The following is a 14,926-nucleotide window of genomic DNA, read 5'->3' as shown; positions in this document are numbered from 1 at the left end:
TTCCAACTGGTTGGAGTTTATCTACACACTTCAGTTGGCAGGATTTTTATTTATTTATTTATTTATTTATTTTTTTTTTTTTTTGTGGGACTAGACTAGAGGGAAGGGTCATGAGGAGCATGAATGCTAATGTGAATAAAGTGTTGAATGAGGGGACAGATGAATTGACATGGGGAAATGAAGCTGACCAAAAATCAACATTGATTCAATGTTCGTATTTTTCAACACTGAAAAGCATTGAAATATCAACGTTGATTCAATATTATTTAGCGCTGAATTTTCAATCTCAACCAAAATGATGATTCTGATGGAATTTCAACATTGAATCAATGTCACCCTGCTATCTGGGATGGATTTCCTTCTGCAGTGAAGTTCATCATTTTCTTCATCTACATGCCTTTTGTTTACTCAGGTCAGAGTCATTTCATAATTTCAAATGAATAAGGCCTTCAGCTACTTCCGTGTGTTTACAGACAGAAAATAATGAGATTTATTTAATAAAATAGATACGAACATAAAATAAAAAGATAACAATTTTAGTGGGATTAGTGTCTCAAATTCAATTAATATTCATTTGAATAGTGGTATTTTATAGTAATTTGATGTATCACACTGTGTATGGTGTTTAACCGTGTTTGAGAGCTTTATGTCTTTGTGTTGTTTGTTCAGGGATTCACACCTTCATCACCACATACACTGGAATAAGAGGCCAGACGACTGCAGGAACTCCAGAGTTTACTGCTGTAACTACACTGGATGGACATCAGATCGATTATTATGACAGTAACACAATGAAGATGATTCCCAAACAGGACTGGATGAAGGAGTTTGCAACTAAAGACACGTGGATAGAAGACACTGAGATCAGAGACAAACTACAGCAGAACTACAAACTCAACATTCATGATCTAATGGATCGATTCAATCAGTCACATGGTGAGTAATGCTTTATACTACATCTTTAAAATGTCCAAGTATTACCTTGTACATTAAACAAAAAGACCAGATGTTGTATAGTTTTTTTTTTCTCTCACCCCTTTTCTTCTTCAGGTGTTCATACGTATCAGAGGATGTATGGATGTGATTGGGATAATGAGACTGAAGACTCACATGAATTTGATCAGTACAGTTATGATGGACAGGATTTCATCTCACTGGATGTGAAGGAGTTCAGATACATCACATCTGTACAGCAGGGAGTTCAGACAGTGCAGAAGTGGAATAATGACAGAACACAGCTTGAATTTATGAAACAATACTACAATTATGAGTGTGTTGACTGGCTAAAAAAAGTTCTTGAAGTTAAGAAAAGAGGATTTAGAGAGAAGAGGTATGTTGAGGCTCAGAAATTTGCTTTGTTCAACAAGTAGATCATTTGTTATTATAATGAGTCATTGGTGTTTCTCTTTCTTTTCTCATGTATTGATTCATTTAAACAAAAAACTTAACTCAAAGTATGTTTGAGTTAATGGTAACACTTTAAAATAAGGTGCATTAGCATGAACTAATAATGAACTGCACTTATACAGCATTTATTAATCTTTGTTAATGTTAATTTCAACATTTACTTATACATGATTAAAATCTTGTTAACATTAGTTAATGCACTGTGAACTAACATGAACAAACAATGAACAACTGTATTTTCATTAACTAACATTAATGAAGATTAGTAAATACTGTATCAAATGTATTACTCATGTGTTAGTTCATGTTAGTTACATTAACTAATGTTTAACTAATGAACCTTATTGTAAAGTGTTACCGAGTTAATAATATGGATAAATTCAACTGATCTGATCAGAAGTATTAAATATTTTCCTCACATTTATCTCAATCTTTTCAGCTCCTGAAGTGTCTCTGTTACAGAAGGATCCCTCCTCTCCAGTAGTGTGTCATGCCACAGGTTTCTACCCATCAGGAGTCACTATTACCTGGTTAAGAAATGGACAGGAGCACCATGAGGATGTGGATCTTGGACAGCTACTGCCAAATGAGGACGAGACCTTCCAGAAGACATCTGCCATTCGTATAACTCCAGACAACTGGAAGGAGAACCAGTACACTTGTGAGGTGGAGCACCTGACAGGGACCATCCAGAAGATTCTGACTGAAAATGAGATCAAAAGTAACAGCAGTAAGTTGTTAATAGTGCAGTATAGTGTTTTTATGGTTGTTGTTTTTTATACTTTATATATTTTTAAAAAAATTTTAGGACCTAAAAAAGCAAACTTAGAAATGCTGGTGTGTGTGGGAGTGGGAGTATTCATAGTCATATTCCTGGTTATTGGTGCTGTAGTCTGGATTATTCACAAAGTAAGTATGTGTCTCTTTTTCTGCTCTTATTTCTCATTCAAGTGGTTTTATCAGCTGTAGTATGATGGGAATGTCCTCAGTAATCACACAAGCATTCAAATGTTTGGATTTGTACGGACATTTTAATGTGTTTGATAGAAATTACAGTAAGGTGGAATTAAACAATGCTAATGCTTCACTAATATTGAAAATCACCATTATTTTTGAATTATTGTACATTATGCACAGCCTCATCTTCAATAGTCATCACTTAAATTTACATGTGATAAACTGCTTGTGTAAACTGACTCCAAAACATTTTCAAATGTCAAGAGATTAGACATATTGTTAATTCAACCAAGCACTAGATGAATAATCCAGTTTTCAGTAGCTGCATTTACATGGACCACAGTAGTCCAGTCTTATTCAGGATAATCCAGGGGTTTTCAAAGTCAAAGACAGTGGGCCTCCCTTTTGACACAACATACACAATGGCACCTCCCCACCCCCCAATTTTTACGAATTTTTCCATAGCGATCAGTGCCACACACACAGTTTATTTGTACATCAATAATAACAGCCTCTTGTCACGTATCTGCACGACTCCTGTATGTCACTGTAATCATCTTAACTTTGATTACAGTCGTCATCCAGCAAAACTTTACTAGCGAGACACTGGTTTGCTTTATCCAACTGAGAGATGTAGTTTGGGTATCATATGCTAATGCAGCGGTTGGGTGTTTTGAGCTGGCATTCAGTCTATATTTCACAGCTCAATGAGAAACGGCTTGGGCTGCTCTGAAACAATCAGAAGAAGATTGTGTTTTGGAGCCAAATTCACTATTCTCTCCGTCGGGTTTTCTCTGCATTAGGGCTGTTTTGGACCGACTGTTCGAATGCATTTGCTTACTGGATCCTTGGACTGAAATTTTTACAGGTGTTTACAGTTTAAAATGATCTGATCGAAAACCCCTGGACTAGTCTAAATAAAAAGAGTATCATATAACCATGTCAATTGGAATAAACAGGCCAAATCTGATAAAGATTTAATTTGGAGCTAAACTAAACCGTTTTCAACAATACTTATTTCATATTTCTTATATACACACATGTACTGATTTGATGCAGCTGACAACAACTAAGAAAGTTGAATTTAAATTTTAAAAGTTATATTTACAAAAATATAATTGTCTTCAAGCACATTTTAGAGAAAGAGATTTGCAGAATTTGCTGTTTTTAAAATTGCAGTGTGTAATTGCAAATATCTGGGATTTGGAGTTGGTCACGTGCTGTTTCAATGGTCATACAAATTGTGTAATTAAAATAGACTAATTTAATTAATATTTATGATATTACTTTGCAGAAACGAATGAGCGGATATAAGTAGGTATCTAGCGAAGAGCAGATCTACATCAACAAAAGGGATTGAAGAGTTTCCTCCAATCAGCTGCACTCTCTCCAGATTTCAGTCCAGTTGTTGAGCTTCAGGATGTGGGAGATCAGATGATTTCCATCATGCTTGTGTGACCAAAACACATTTCAGTATTTATTAATATTCATTGCCACTGATTTTCCTCATTATTTGAGCGCGTTGTCATTTAAGTAAGTTTGTGTTCAGTATGTGAGTTATTTGTTAGTAGTCTTATCTTTTGACAGGTGCTGACTGTGATCTCCACACCAATAAATGCAGTACGTCTTTTCAGTATGCACCATGGCATCATTATATGTATTATTTAGATTACTGTTTATGGGTTTATACTGGAATGACCAGTTCAGTCTTTTCAGTCAGTTCAGTTGTATTAATCACAAGTATGTTAGTATAGTTTACTTGTTGATAATGTCAGATAAATTGTTGCATTTGGAGCCCGAGTCTGAGCAGTGGTGATCATGAGGCGGAGCCTCGGTATCAAGGTCCCGCCCATGGACTCAATCCCAAGCGCAGCTGTCAATCATGATGCCACACCCCCTTTTTATAGCATCAAATAACTAAAATCAAACTTACTGGAAAAATGAACTCTTGCACTTTTGTCAGCGTGATAAGAGATGCATAAAATGACAGAGACCATCTTTAGGAAAAATTTGAAGTGTAATTGGATATTTGTAGTTTGGCTGTCATCACATTTGTTTACATGGAAAAGTCGGGGTTTATGACCTATACTGCAGCCAGCCACCAGAGGGTGATCAAAATAAGTTTGCTTCAGGATGCGTGCAGCCCACTTGTTTTTAATGCTATAAAAGTTGTTTTTGTTTTTAAATTAGTGCTGTCAAATCGATTAATCGCAATTAATCACATCTAACATAAAAGTTTGTAAATATATATGTGTGTATGTACATAATAATCGATTTGACAGCACTATTTTAAATACACCATTTTAGGTGCGCTGTACTTTCTACATCGATGACGTCAGATGGTTGCACTCTGTGAGCTGCTGGCACTGCCAGCACAACTCAGAAAATAAAATGCAGATACAATGGCACATTGTGCGACTTTTGATTGTAATTTTCATCAAAGGGCAACAAGAGAGCCGATGTAAGTGTTCACTGCTTTCAAGCTTATTTGCGGAGGAACATGACGATTGTCTGTGTTGCTGCATCAATCATAACTGGAGAACACTGTACACTTACGTTACTGACTGCAGTGAAATTGACGAATCATCAGGTAAGGTTCCTCTGTGAATAAGCTCAAACTTTCTCCTTCAGTGGCTGCGGTGTCATGACAAGCGTCGGCATGTTTACATTGTGCCAGGATGGCATCTAGCGTTTCTTGTCTCAGCTTGGATTTCACTCGATATCCAGGGGCGTTTACACTCCTTGTGGAGACAAAACAATGGTACAGCTTTGGTTAAAGCCTATGCTTATATCCATCGCCACCTGTAAGCTCTACTGAAACCTCAAAGGCATCGGGGCTAAAGTGGAGAGAATAAAGACGCGGTTCTTTAGGAAGTTTTATTCATCCATAGGCATCTTCCCATTCTTTTCTCCTCTTCTTATCGCTAGGAAAGCAGTTAAGACTGGCATTGCTTCTCTTGTTGCCCTTTGACTGAAAATTACAATCAAAAGCCGCACAATGTGGCATCGTATCAGTATTTTATTTTCCGAGTTGTGTTGGTAATGGCAGTAGCTCACAGAGTGCAACCATTTGACGTCATCGATGCAGAATGCACTGTGCACCTAAAATGGTGCCCCCCATTGTCCAAAATTTGCATAAAATGATGTGGATTTTTTTTTTAAATAACCTAAATCTTTCATGCGTTTTCTACTACATATTTCAGTAAGAGACATCATTTACATTATTAGGGCCCTATGATTTCCGCGATGCAGAAAACGCGGACGGAATCGCAGAATCCAGTCATAAATACGGAATTTAGTATATAACGCGGAATGTCACGGAATTTGTCAATTTTTTGATTAATGAATAAAAAGCAGGTCAGTACACTTAAATCAAATCGCGATATAGACTAGTGTCCGTGAATATTAAACCGCAAATAGACTTTCATAAAAATACTTATACGCATATCATTGGGCCCTAAAAAATGTAATTTTTTGTTAAACTTTTAATAAATTGTTGGTAAATTGGATGTTTCATTATTTCCATTAATTAGACATGATTTTTGATTACTAAAATTTAATTTAACCATTAAAATGGAGTCCCCCCCCCCGCCCCAAGAAAACTGAAAAAAAAAAAAAAAAAAAAAAAAAACGAATTTGGGAAAAAATAAAATGTAATTCAGGAAAAAATAGGATGGATTTTATAGGGCCCTACGTTATATTAAGCCATACAAGTCTTAATACCCGGGTTCCCTTTAAAATATCTTTACCACGTCAAACTTGTAAATAAATCTCTTTTCATTGTGCTTTCTATTAAACATTGCCTCTAGTTTGCAACAGTGTACTCTCGTTTTAGTGCCAAATAACATTCCAGTTTGTGTTGGATTTTAATAGTGTTTGTCCAATGGTGAATTTGATGGCTCTTTTTTGGATATTTAGAAGGAGAGGGTATTGGCCTAATTCTGCCCTGCATCTGTTGGTTGGTGTTTTTCTTTGGACTTATTCTTTTACAGAATTCAAATGTAGAGTTTTAATCAGATGTTTTTCCCAATTTAAGAAATCAATTATAGGAGCACCCCACACTTCACTGTCATATTAAACAGTTGGTTCAGTTATTGATTTGAAAAGTTTGAGCCAGATTTGGATTGGGATGTCAATTTTAATGGATCTTTTCATGGCATAGAAGCCCTTTGAGCTTTCTCTTTCAGTTCATTCACACCCAAAGTAAAGTTACCTGTTGAAGATATTTTGAGGCCACGAGGTAAGTGTGTTTTTGTGGTTTCAATGTTTCTGTGTGAATGTGTGTGTTGGTCTCTGAGATCTAGAGCGTTTCTGGAACATCATTACTCTAGTTTTTGGAGGTTGAATGTCAGGGCCCAGGACGGCCAGTGATCCTCCAGCAGATTCAGGCTGTCCTGAACCCCTCTTTAGTGTGTTACAGGAGAGCCAGGTACTGTAGTGAGACCTTGAATAAGAGCATGTTCTAATGTATTGGCCAATCAGTTGATGTAAATGCTGAAGAGGGTGGGGCTTAAACCGCAGCCACGCCCCTGGGAGAAAATTCAGTTCTTTGGTTTCTAGTTTTAACAGCACATTGTCTGGCTGTGAACATTGATTTGATCAAATCATATAATTTCCCCTTTTCCACTGTCAGTAAGTTAGGTATAATCCTTCATGACAGATTCAATCAAATGCTTCTTGAAATCAATGAAGGAAACAAAGATTTGCCTTTTATTTTGATGTACACATTTATCAATTAGTGTTTATAGAGTAAAAGCTTCCTCTAAACGTCTGTATTGAGGTTGGTTATCTAGGGCATCAGTGATGTTTGTTCAGTCCGCAGCTTCCTTCAGTAACCACTTCTTCCTGTCGATTCAGATGTTGTGAAGACTAAAGAGTTGTACAGCGCTCTTCGACGACTACATTGAAGAATTGTGTGTCAGATACAAGGATTTTTGTCCATCATGAAGTTGATCATTTTCTTCATCTGCGTACCTTTGGTTTACTCAGGTGAGATTCATTTCGTAACATCATTTAAACAATGAATATCTGTCAGCAACACCTTCAGCTGCTTCCGTGAGCTGAACTCTGTGTTACTTTAGTTTTATTATTATTTTGAATTCCCTTTCATTTTTATATTTTATTTGTTTATATTTTCATGTTACATTTTAGTTTAATTTTTTAGTAATTAATTTTTTTTATTTAAAAAAAAAAAATGTATGTAATTTATTTTTAATTCAGTTAATTTTAGTGCTTCAACCTAAACTTATTTCAGTTTATTGCCAAGGAAGCATTCCTAATTTTCGTTTAGTCTAAGTTTTTCAACTAATATTTACAGTTTATTTGCTTTTGTTTTGAGGTCCAGAAAACATTGTTAAAATAGTCCATGTGACTGCAGTGGTTCGACCTTAACCCTTTAAAACTTACGGCCCGCTCTCACTACGTTTGCGTGTCTCTGTTTAAAAGCCAATAGAAACTGAACCCATATAGGTAGCACAATAATTATCTTTGCATACAAAATCAGAGACTTTACACGTTCAGATCAAGCCTCCAACATGCTCCTGATGTGTTATTTTCACCCTCTAATGAGTCTGCACACATTGCGTAATATGCATTTACAACTAAAACAGCAAACAGATATCTAAAATATCTGCAAAATTATTGATTTGAAGTTAAAAGAAAAAAAACTGAATGATTTATTTATGATTTATGGTGTTTAACCGTGTTTGAGAGCTTTATGTCTTTGTGTTGTTTATTCAGGGTTTCACACCTTCATCAACACATACACTGAAATAAATGGAAAAGCGATTGAAGGAACTCCAGAGTTTTCTGCTGTATCTACACTGGATTATCAACAGATTGATTATTATGACAGTAACATCAAGAAGCTGATTCCCAGAAAGGACTGGATGAAGTTTGCATCTAATGAACTGTGGAAGGCATACACTGAGAACAGAGAAAAAGTACAGCAGAACTATAAACTCAACATTCATGATCTAATGAAGCAATTCAATCAGTCACATGGTGAGTTAAAATGCTTTATACTACATTTTTAAACGTAAAAGGATTACCCTGTGTGTTCAAAAAGAGCAGATCTTATGGTATCCCCTTATCTTCTTTAGGTCTTCATACTTATCAGAGGATGTATGGATGTGAGTGGGATGATGAGACTGGAGAGACACGTGGGTTTGATCAGCACGGTTATGATGGAGAGGATTTCATCTCGCTGGACCTGAAGGAGCTCAGATACTTCACACCTGTAGCACAGGGAGTTCTGACAATGCAGAAGTGGAATAATGACAGAGCACAGCTTATATCACTGAAACAATACTACGATTATGAGTGTGTTGACTGGCTGAAAGAGCTCTTGCCATTAGGGAAAGCAGATTTAGAGAGAATTGGTATGTTGTGGCTCAGAAATTTGCTTTGTTCAACAAGTGCTTTGTTCAGTATCTATAATGAGTATAGATGCACTGATACGATTTTGCTGCATCATCAAATCATTTTTTTTGAACACATATTGGATCTATTTTACAGAGCCCCTAAAAAATACTTGGTTAAAAACAACCTAATTTGGCTTGTTTTCAACCCAAGCACTGGGTAAATATAGGACAGAACACATGTTGGGCTAATTTTACCCAGCAAATTGGGTTGTTTATTTAACCCAACATAACAGATTGATTTCATTACTTCATTTTTACTACTTTTTTTTTTTTTTTTTTAAACTTCATGCTTACATGTTAACTTAAATTCTCTAAACTTTTGTAAAATACTCCACAGAACCACTGGTTTGTATGGTGACTTCCTTTATTGTCGATCATATTTTACAGTTGTTACGTACAGAAGGGAGCGGAGACACTGGTAAGTGTAAACAGAGTTTATTGAATAACCACAGAGCGTGCAGGCAGAGTGCAGGTGAGCTGAAGCGGATGGATATGTTGATGGGACGTGATACTGGATCTGATACTTGTCTTTGTTTTCTCAGGGAGCGAGGATGCAGGAGTCCTGGAGGTAAGCATAACAGGTCAGTATGCATTAACGAGACCGGACAGAGAGTGAGTGTTCAGGAGAGTGTTTTATGCTGCTGTGGTGATGAGTGCTGATGAGCGTCAGGTGTGGCTGGTTAGTACTCAGGAGAGGGAGTGCGTTGTGATTGGGTGAGTGTAGAGCCTGGCGTGTCTGTGACATTACCCCCCCCCTCCACGGTCCGCTCCTGAGGACCGCGGACCCCGACGTCCTGGTGGTCGACCTCTGCCACGAGGAGCTGGTCTGTTGGGATGTCTGGCATGGAAGTCATCAAGGAGATGTACATCAAGTACTCTAGGAACCCACCACGACGCCGGGAGTCCAGGATGTCTTTGACTTGGTAGGCCACGCCGTCATCTACGATGAGTGGAGGAGGGGGATCTTCGGTGTCGCCAGGCTCTGTGGAGGGAAGAACAGAGGGATGGCGAGGCTTCAGAAGTGAAACGTGAAACACTGGGTGAATGTGATACTCAGGAGGGAGTTGCAGGTGATAGGTGACAGGGTTGAGTTGCCGGATGATGATGATGATGAAGGGGCCAACGAATCTAGGACTCAGCTTCCTACAGGGCAGGCGTATCTTGATGTCCCTGGTTGACAACCAAACCTTCTGTCCTGGTTGGTAGTTGGGTGCATGGGAACGTCGAAGGTCGGCTGTCAACCTGCGCCTGCGTAGGGTTCGTTGGAGTTGCAGATGCGCTGAGTCCCAGACCCTCTCGCTCTCCCGGAACCAGTAATCCACCGCCGGGACGTCTGATGGTTCCCCATCCCAGGGGAACAGTGGGGGCTGATAGCCGAGCACGCATTGGAAAGGAGTAAGACCTGTGGTGGGCTGACGGAGAGAGTTCTGGGTGTACTCGGCCCAGCCCAGGAACTGGTTCCAGGAGTCCTGGTGGCCGTGACAGAGTTTATTGAATAACAACAGAGTGTGCAGGCAGAGTGCAGGTGAGTTGAAGCAGATGGATATGTTGACGGGACGTGATACTGGATCTGATACTTGTCTTTGTTTTCTCAGGGAGCGAGGATGCAGGTTGGCGTGGAGCAGACGAACACACTGAAACTCACAGGAGACATGGAGACACAAGGGATCACAGAGGACGCTGGAGACAGGTAAGTAGTCATATAAAGGAGTCCTGGAGGTAAGCATAACAGGTCAGTATGCATTAACGAGACCGGACAGAGAGTGAGTGTTCAGGAGAGTGTTTTATGCTGCTGTGGTGATGAGTGCTGATGAGCGTCAGGTGTGGCTGGTTAATACTCAGGAGAGGGAGTGCGTTGTGATTGGGTGAGTGTAGAGCCTGGCGTGTCTGTGACATTAGTATAGCATATTTTAACATTTTTAATATGTAGGCTATACATAATAATGCCTACATTTAAACTCATTTAACAATCATTAGAAGTAAAAATGAAACATTTAGTAGTAATTCAAGTGTAATCGCCCAGCCTCTGTCATCCTTTATCCACCTTAACGCCACTGGTTCTCGTGCCGAAGCTAGAAATGTGGGAACCGCTAACTTCAGACTGCCGTCATGCAGTTCACTCAAAGCCTGAAGATGCCGTGACTGACTCCATAATTTGCCACTAAAACTACCCAAACACTGATAAAAAATAACCCATAAAAATTACCCAAAAGGCTCAACCCAGAACTTGGGTTGAAAAACAAACCCAGGATTTTTTAGAGTGTAAAGAGTTAAAATAAACATGAGATGGGAGGGAAAAATATATGAAAATGTGTTCTCTTGTAATTTGCAATATGGCAATGCATTACTGTATTTAAATTTACATTTTCCATACCATATGTGCAACCAATGGCATTACCATTTTACATATTACATTTCAAATTAAATATAGAATATTGCTACAAATATGCTTCCATAGTGGCCGGTCTGTGTGTGCAATTCAACAAAACTAGGAGACATTCTGAATGTATATAAGCTATATGCTTTAGAAAGAAAAATTTAAAAGTAGGAGTAGGGAGAATCAATAAATTATGTAATCAAGTAATCGATAAAAAAGTGTCATCTGACACAATACAGTATAATCTAATTTTAAGTACTTAATTTTTGTGTTTGTCTCTGTTTTTTCATGGTGGCTTCATTCAAATTTGTTTTATTAGTTTTGTGAACTGATCTGATCAGAAGTATGAAATATTTTCCTCACATTTATCTCAATCTTTTTCAGCTCCTGAAGTGTCTCTGTTACAGAAGGATCCCTCCTCTCCAGTAGTGTGTCATGCCACAGGATTCTACCCATCAGGAGTCACTATTACCTGGTTAAGAAATGGACAGGATCACCATGAGGATGTGGACCTTGGAGAGCTTCTGCCAAATGAGGACGGGACCTTCCAGAAGACATCTACCCTTCATGTTACTCCAGACGACTGGGAGAAGAACTGGTATGCTTGTGTGGTGGAGCACCAGGGAAAAACCATCCAAAGGACTTGGGATGAGATCAAGAGCAACAACAGTAAGTTGTTAATAGTGCGGTATAATGTTTTTATGGTTATGCTTTATTCATTCATAGTTTTAACCTGACATCACACTCTTATAGGATGGCTCATCTGGTGGACAAAACTAGGCTTTCCTTCCGCTGCTAGTGATTTTAGCAGGTTTGTGCCAAGTACTAATGTAGGAAGACAGTGATATTAAAATATCACATTCAACATACACATTATTGATGATGTATACTATATACAGGCGAGCAGATGAACCCAGAATATAAACGCCGCCTGCAGTTTCTTGTTAAGTGTTTCTCCATAGAAATTTGCAGTTATCCATAGAGTGTATTGCAGTGCTCAATGAAAACAGGTTTGTTCACATGTATGTAAAGAGCCGACATCAAGAGTTGTGGGCCTTTATGATGGTTGATTAAGACCAGCTAACCAGTGTTGTTTAGTATTATTTGTATACTATTATAGTTTTTATTAATATTTTAATTTATTATTTATTAATATTTTATTTTATTTCCTTCTCATTTCAGTATATTCTTATATATTTTTAACACTAAAACACTAAAAACAGTGTTTTTTATTTTTTTGAAGGACCTACAGAAGCACACATGTACTTCTGTGTGTGATGGGAGGATTCATTTTTGTACTGTAGTCTGTATGAAGCGAGTAAGTTTATGTTTACTTTGTTCTGATCTTTCTCTGAACTGCTCTTATTCCTCATTCAAGAGGCTTCATCAGCTGTTAAAAGAGCTCTTAAAGACCCCCTGTGGTGAAAATCAAATTTTTAATGTTGTTTATATGTCGATCTGGTGTTTTTACCATGCTTAGACAAACCGTGTGCAAATTAATCAGTCCACACCATTGCTGAGTATTTTCTCCTTAAAATTGCTTTAGCATATCATTAACCATTACTGTGCTAGGGAGTCTCAGAAGAAGGTTATCCTGGTATATTTTCCTGTTGATATAAAAAATCATGTAGATTTAGCAATATAGCGAGTTTATGATGTATATTACGATGTTGATGGACTATATGCCTTTCTCCAGGTGTTCAAAGCGTTTCTAAGGATACCGATTGTTAGAAGGCATCTGTCCGGCTTGTGAATGTGAACATGTTTTGTGTAACATTAGCAACACATTATTAGCTGTTTGATAACATTGTCAAGCAAAGACTATTCATATTAATTACCGTTATGTGCCCAACGTTGTAAAAAGCGATACCATTGTGCAGCGTTTACCTCAGTAAGTTGACCGAGTGGAGGCAGGGCTAATTATCATATTTATAGATCCGTGTATATTAAATGAGGCAAGCTATTTTAAGGCATTAAGAATTTTTACTTTTCACAGGAAAAAATGTTTAAATATGTAATTTTGGTGATCAAAGAGGAGTTTTAAGGGATAAAATTATTGACTACAGGGGGACTTTAAAGGGACATGGTGATGGAAAAACTTATGGGGGGAAAAATTAAATTGCTTTTTGTGTTCTCTCGCAAATGTTTTGCGTTCCCCCGAGATGCATTCACTCACAAAACTTTTGAGTCTTTTTGCAAGAAAACAGTTTCTCAGGGGAACGCCAAAGTTTTGCGAGAGCCTAATATTTGTCTTCAAGCAACATTTTAGATGAGATTTGCAGAATTCGCTGTTTTTACAATTTCAATATATATTTCCAGAAATTTGGGATGTGGAATTGGTCACATGCGGTTTCAGTGGTCATGCAAACCGTGACAATAAAAATATCCTCATTTAATCTTTATTAAACTTAATCTTTATTACTTTGCAGAAGCTAAACTGTGAGCAGACGATCTGTCAGAATGAAAAGCAGACCTACAGTGGCAAAAGTTGTTGAAGAGTTTCCTCCAATCATCTGCATTTTCTCCAGATTTCAGTCCGGTTGTGGATCTTCAGGATGTGGGAGAACAGATGATTTTCAGCTTGCTTGTGTGACCAAAACATGTTTTATTTTAGAAGAAAAGGTCCTGTAAATATACATTTTAATGCATTTTCAAGTTGTAACTTCACTGATTTCAAGTATTTAAAGGCTTTTATAAGTTGAAATGTTTAACTTGTGTGGCCATTATTTGTGAACCACACTCATGTTCCTTATGGTCAAAAGTGTCCGGACACCTGAACTGTAACTTTTTTTCCTTCAGTAAAATCAATGTAATACATTTGTTCAATAATATTTTGTCTTTTTTATTTTGCATTTTGAGAGAATTTTATGGTACTAATTAATATTTATGCTATAATTATTATTTATTTTTTTCCATTGAAAACAATACAAATTTTTGTACATTTTTTAAAATATGTTTTTCAATTAATGCAGTATTTCAGGTTAAAACAGAGGCCAGGCCTTTAAAATTCAATTTTTGAAAAGCAGATTAGCACCACTTGGTTGTAAAAAATAATAATAATAATAATAAAATAATAATAATAATAATAAATATATATATATTATTTAAACAATTTCAAAGACTACTTTTTGTCAAGTCTTAGATATTTTTTTGCTAGAAATAGTGATTTGAAGTGTTAGTTTTTGCATTATGATTACAGTCAAACCTGAATATTGTGTTAGAAAGAGAACGCAAGGAAGCATTTTGTTACCCATTTTTTGATTCAGAATTTAATAAAAAAAATGCAACTCATTCAATCATAATGCTTTATGTAAACATTTTTCAAACATTATCTTGGCACAGAGCTCCTGCAAAAAATAAAAAAAATAAATATAAATAAGAATAAAAAAATAAGAATGCTCAGAACGGTGCGAAGAAACAAGCCACACTCAAAAAATGACCGCCATAGGAAATGAATGGGAAATCAGCAAAAATACAAAAATCGAGAGATTATTTTGTGTGCATGATCGATCATTTAGCATCTTCAAATCATACCCTTAATTTTTTTGTGTTCACATACCAAGTGCCATAAAAGTCACCTGATTCATACCATTACAATGAAGCTACAATGTTTAAAATTTCAAAAAGTAAAAATTCTCTGTCTAAAGTGACCGAAGACCGCTTAAATGTTAAAAAAATTAAACACTCACAGTTCTCTTTTTTTCAATCACAGTATGTTAAGACAATATAAAACCAATTTAAAAAAAAATAAAAAAAAAAATAA

General features: G+C 36.8%; 1 pseudogene; it reads left to right on the top strand.

Annotated features, from left to right (window-relative positions):
• The first annotated feature begins 119 nt into the window (after positions 1-119).
• LOC127520209 (uncharacterized) lies at positions 120-13,994 on the top strand (annotated as a pseudogene).
• The last annotated feature ends 932 nt before the right edge of the window (positions 13,995-14,926 follow it).

This window comes from Ctenopharyngodon idella, chromosome 10, assembly GCF_019924925.1.
Source record: "Ctenopharyngodon idella isolate HZGC_01 chromosome 10, HZGC01, whole genome shotgun sequence".
NCBI lineage: Eukaryota > Metazoa > Chordata > Actinopteri > Cypriniformes > Xenocyprididae > Ctenopharyngodon > Ctenopharyngodon idella.
This window is presented reverse-complemented; position numbering and strand designations above follow the sequence as displayed.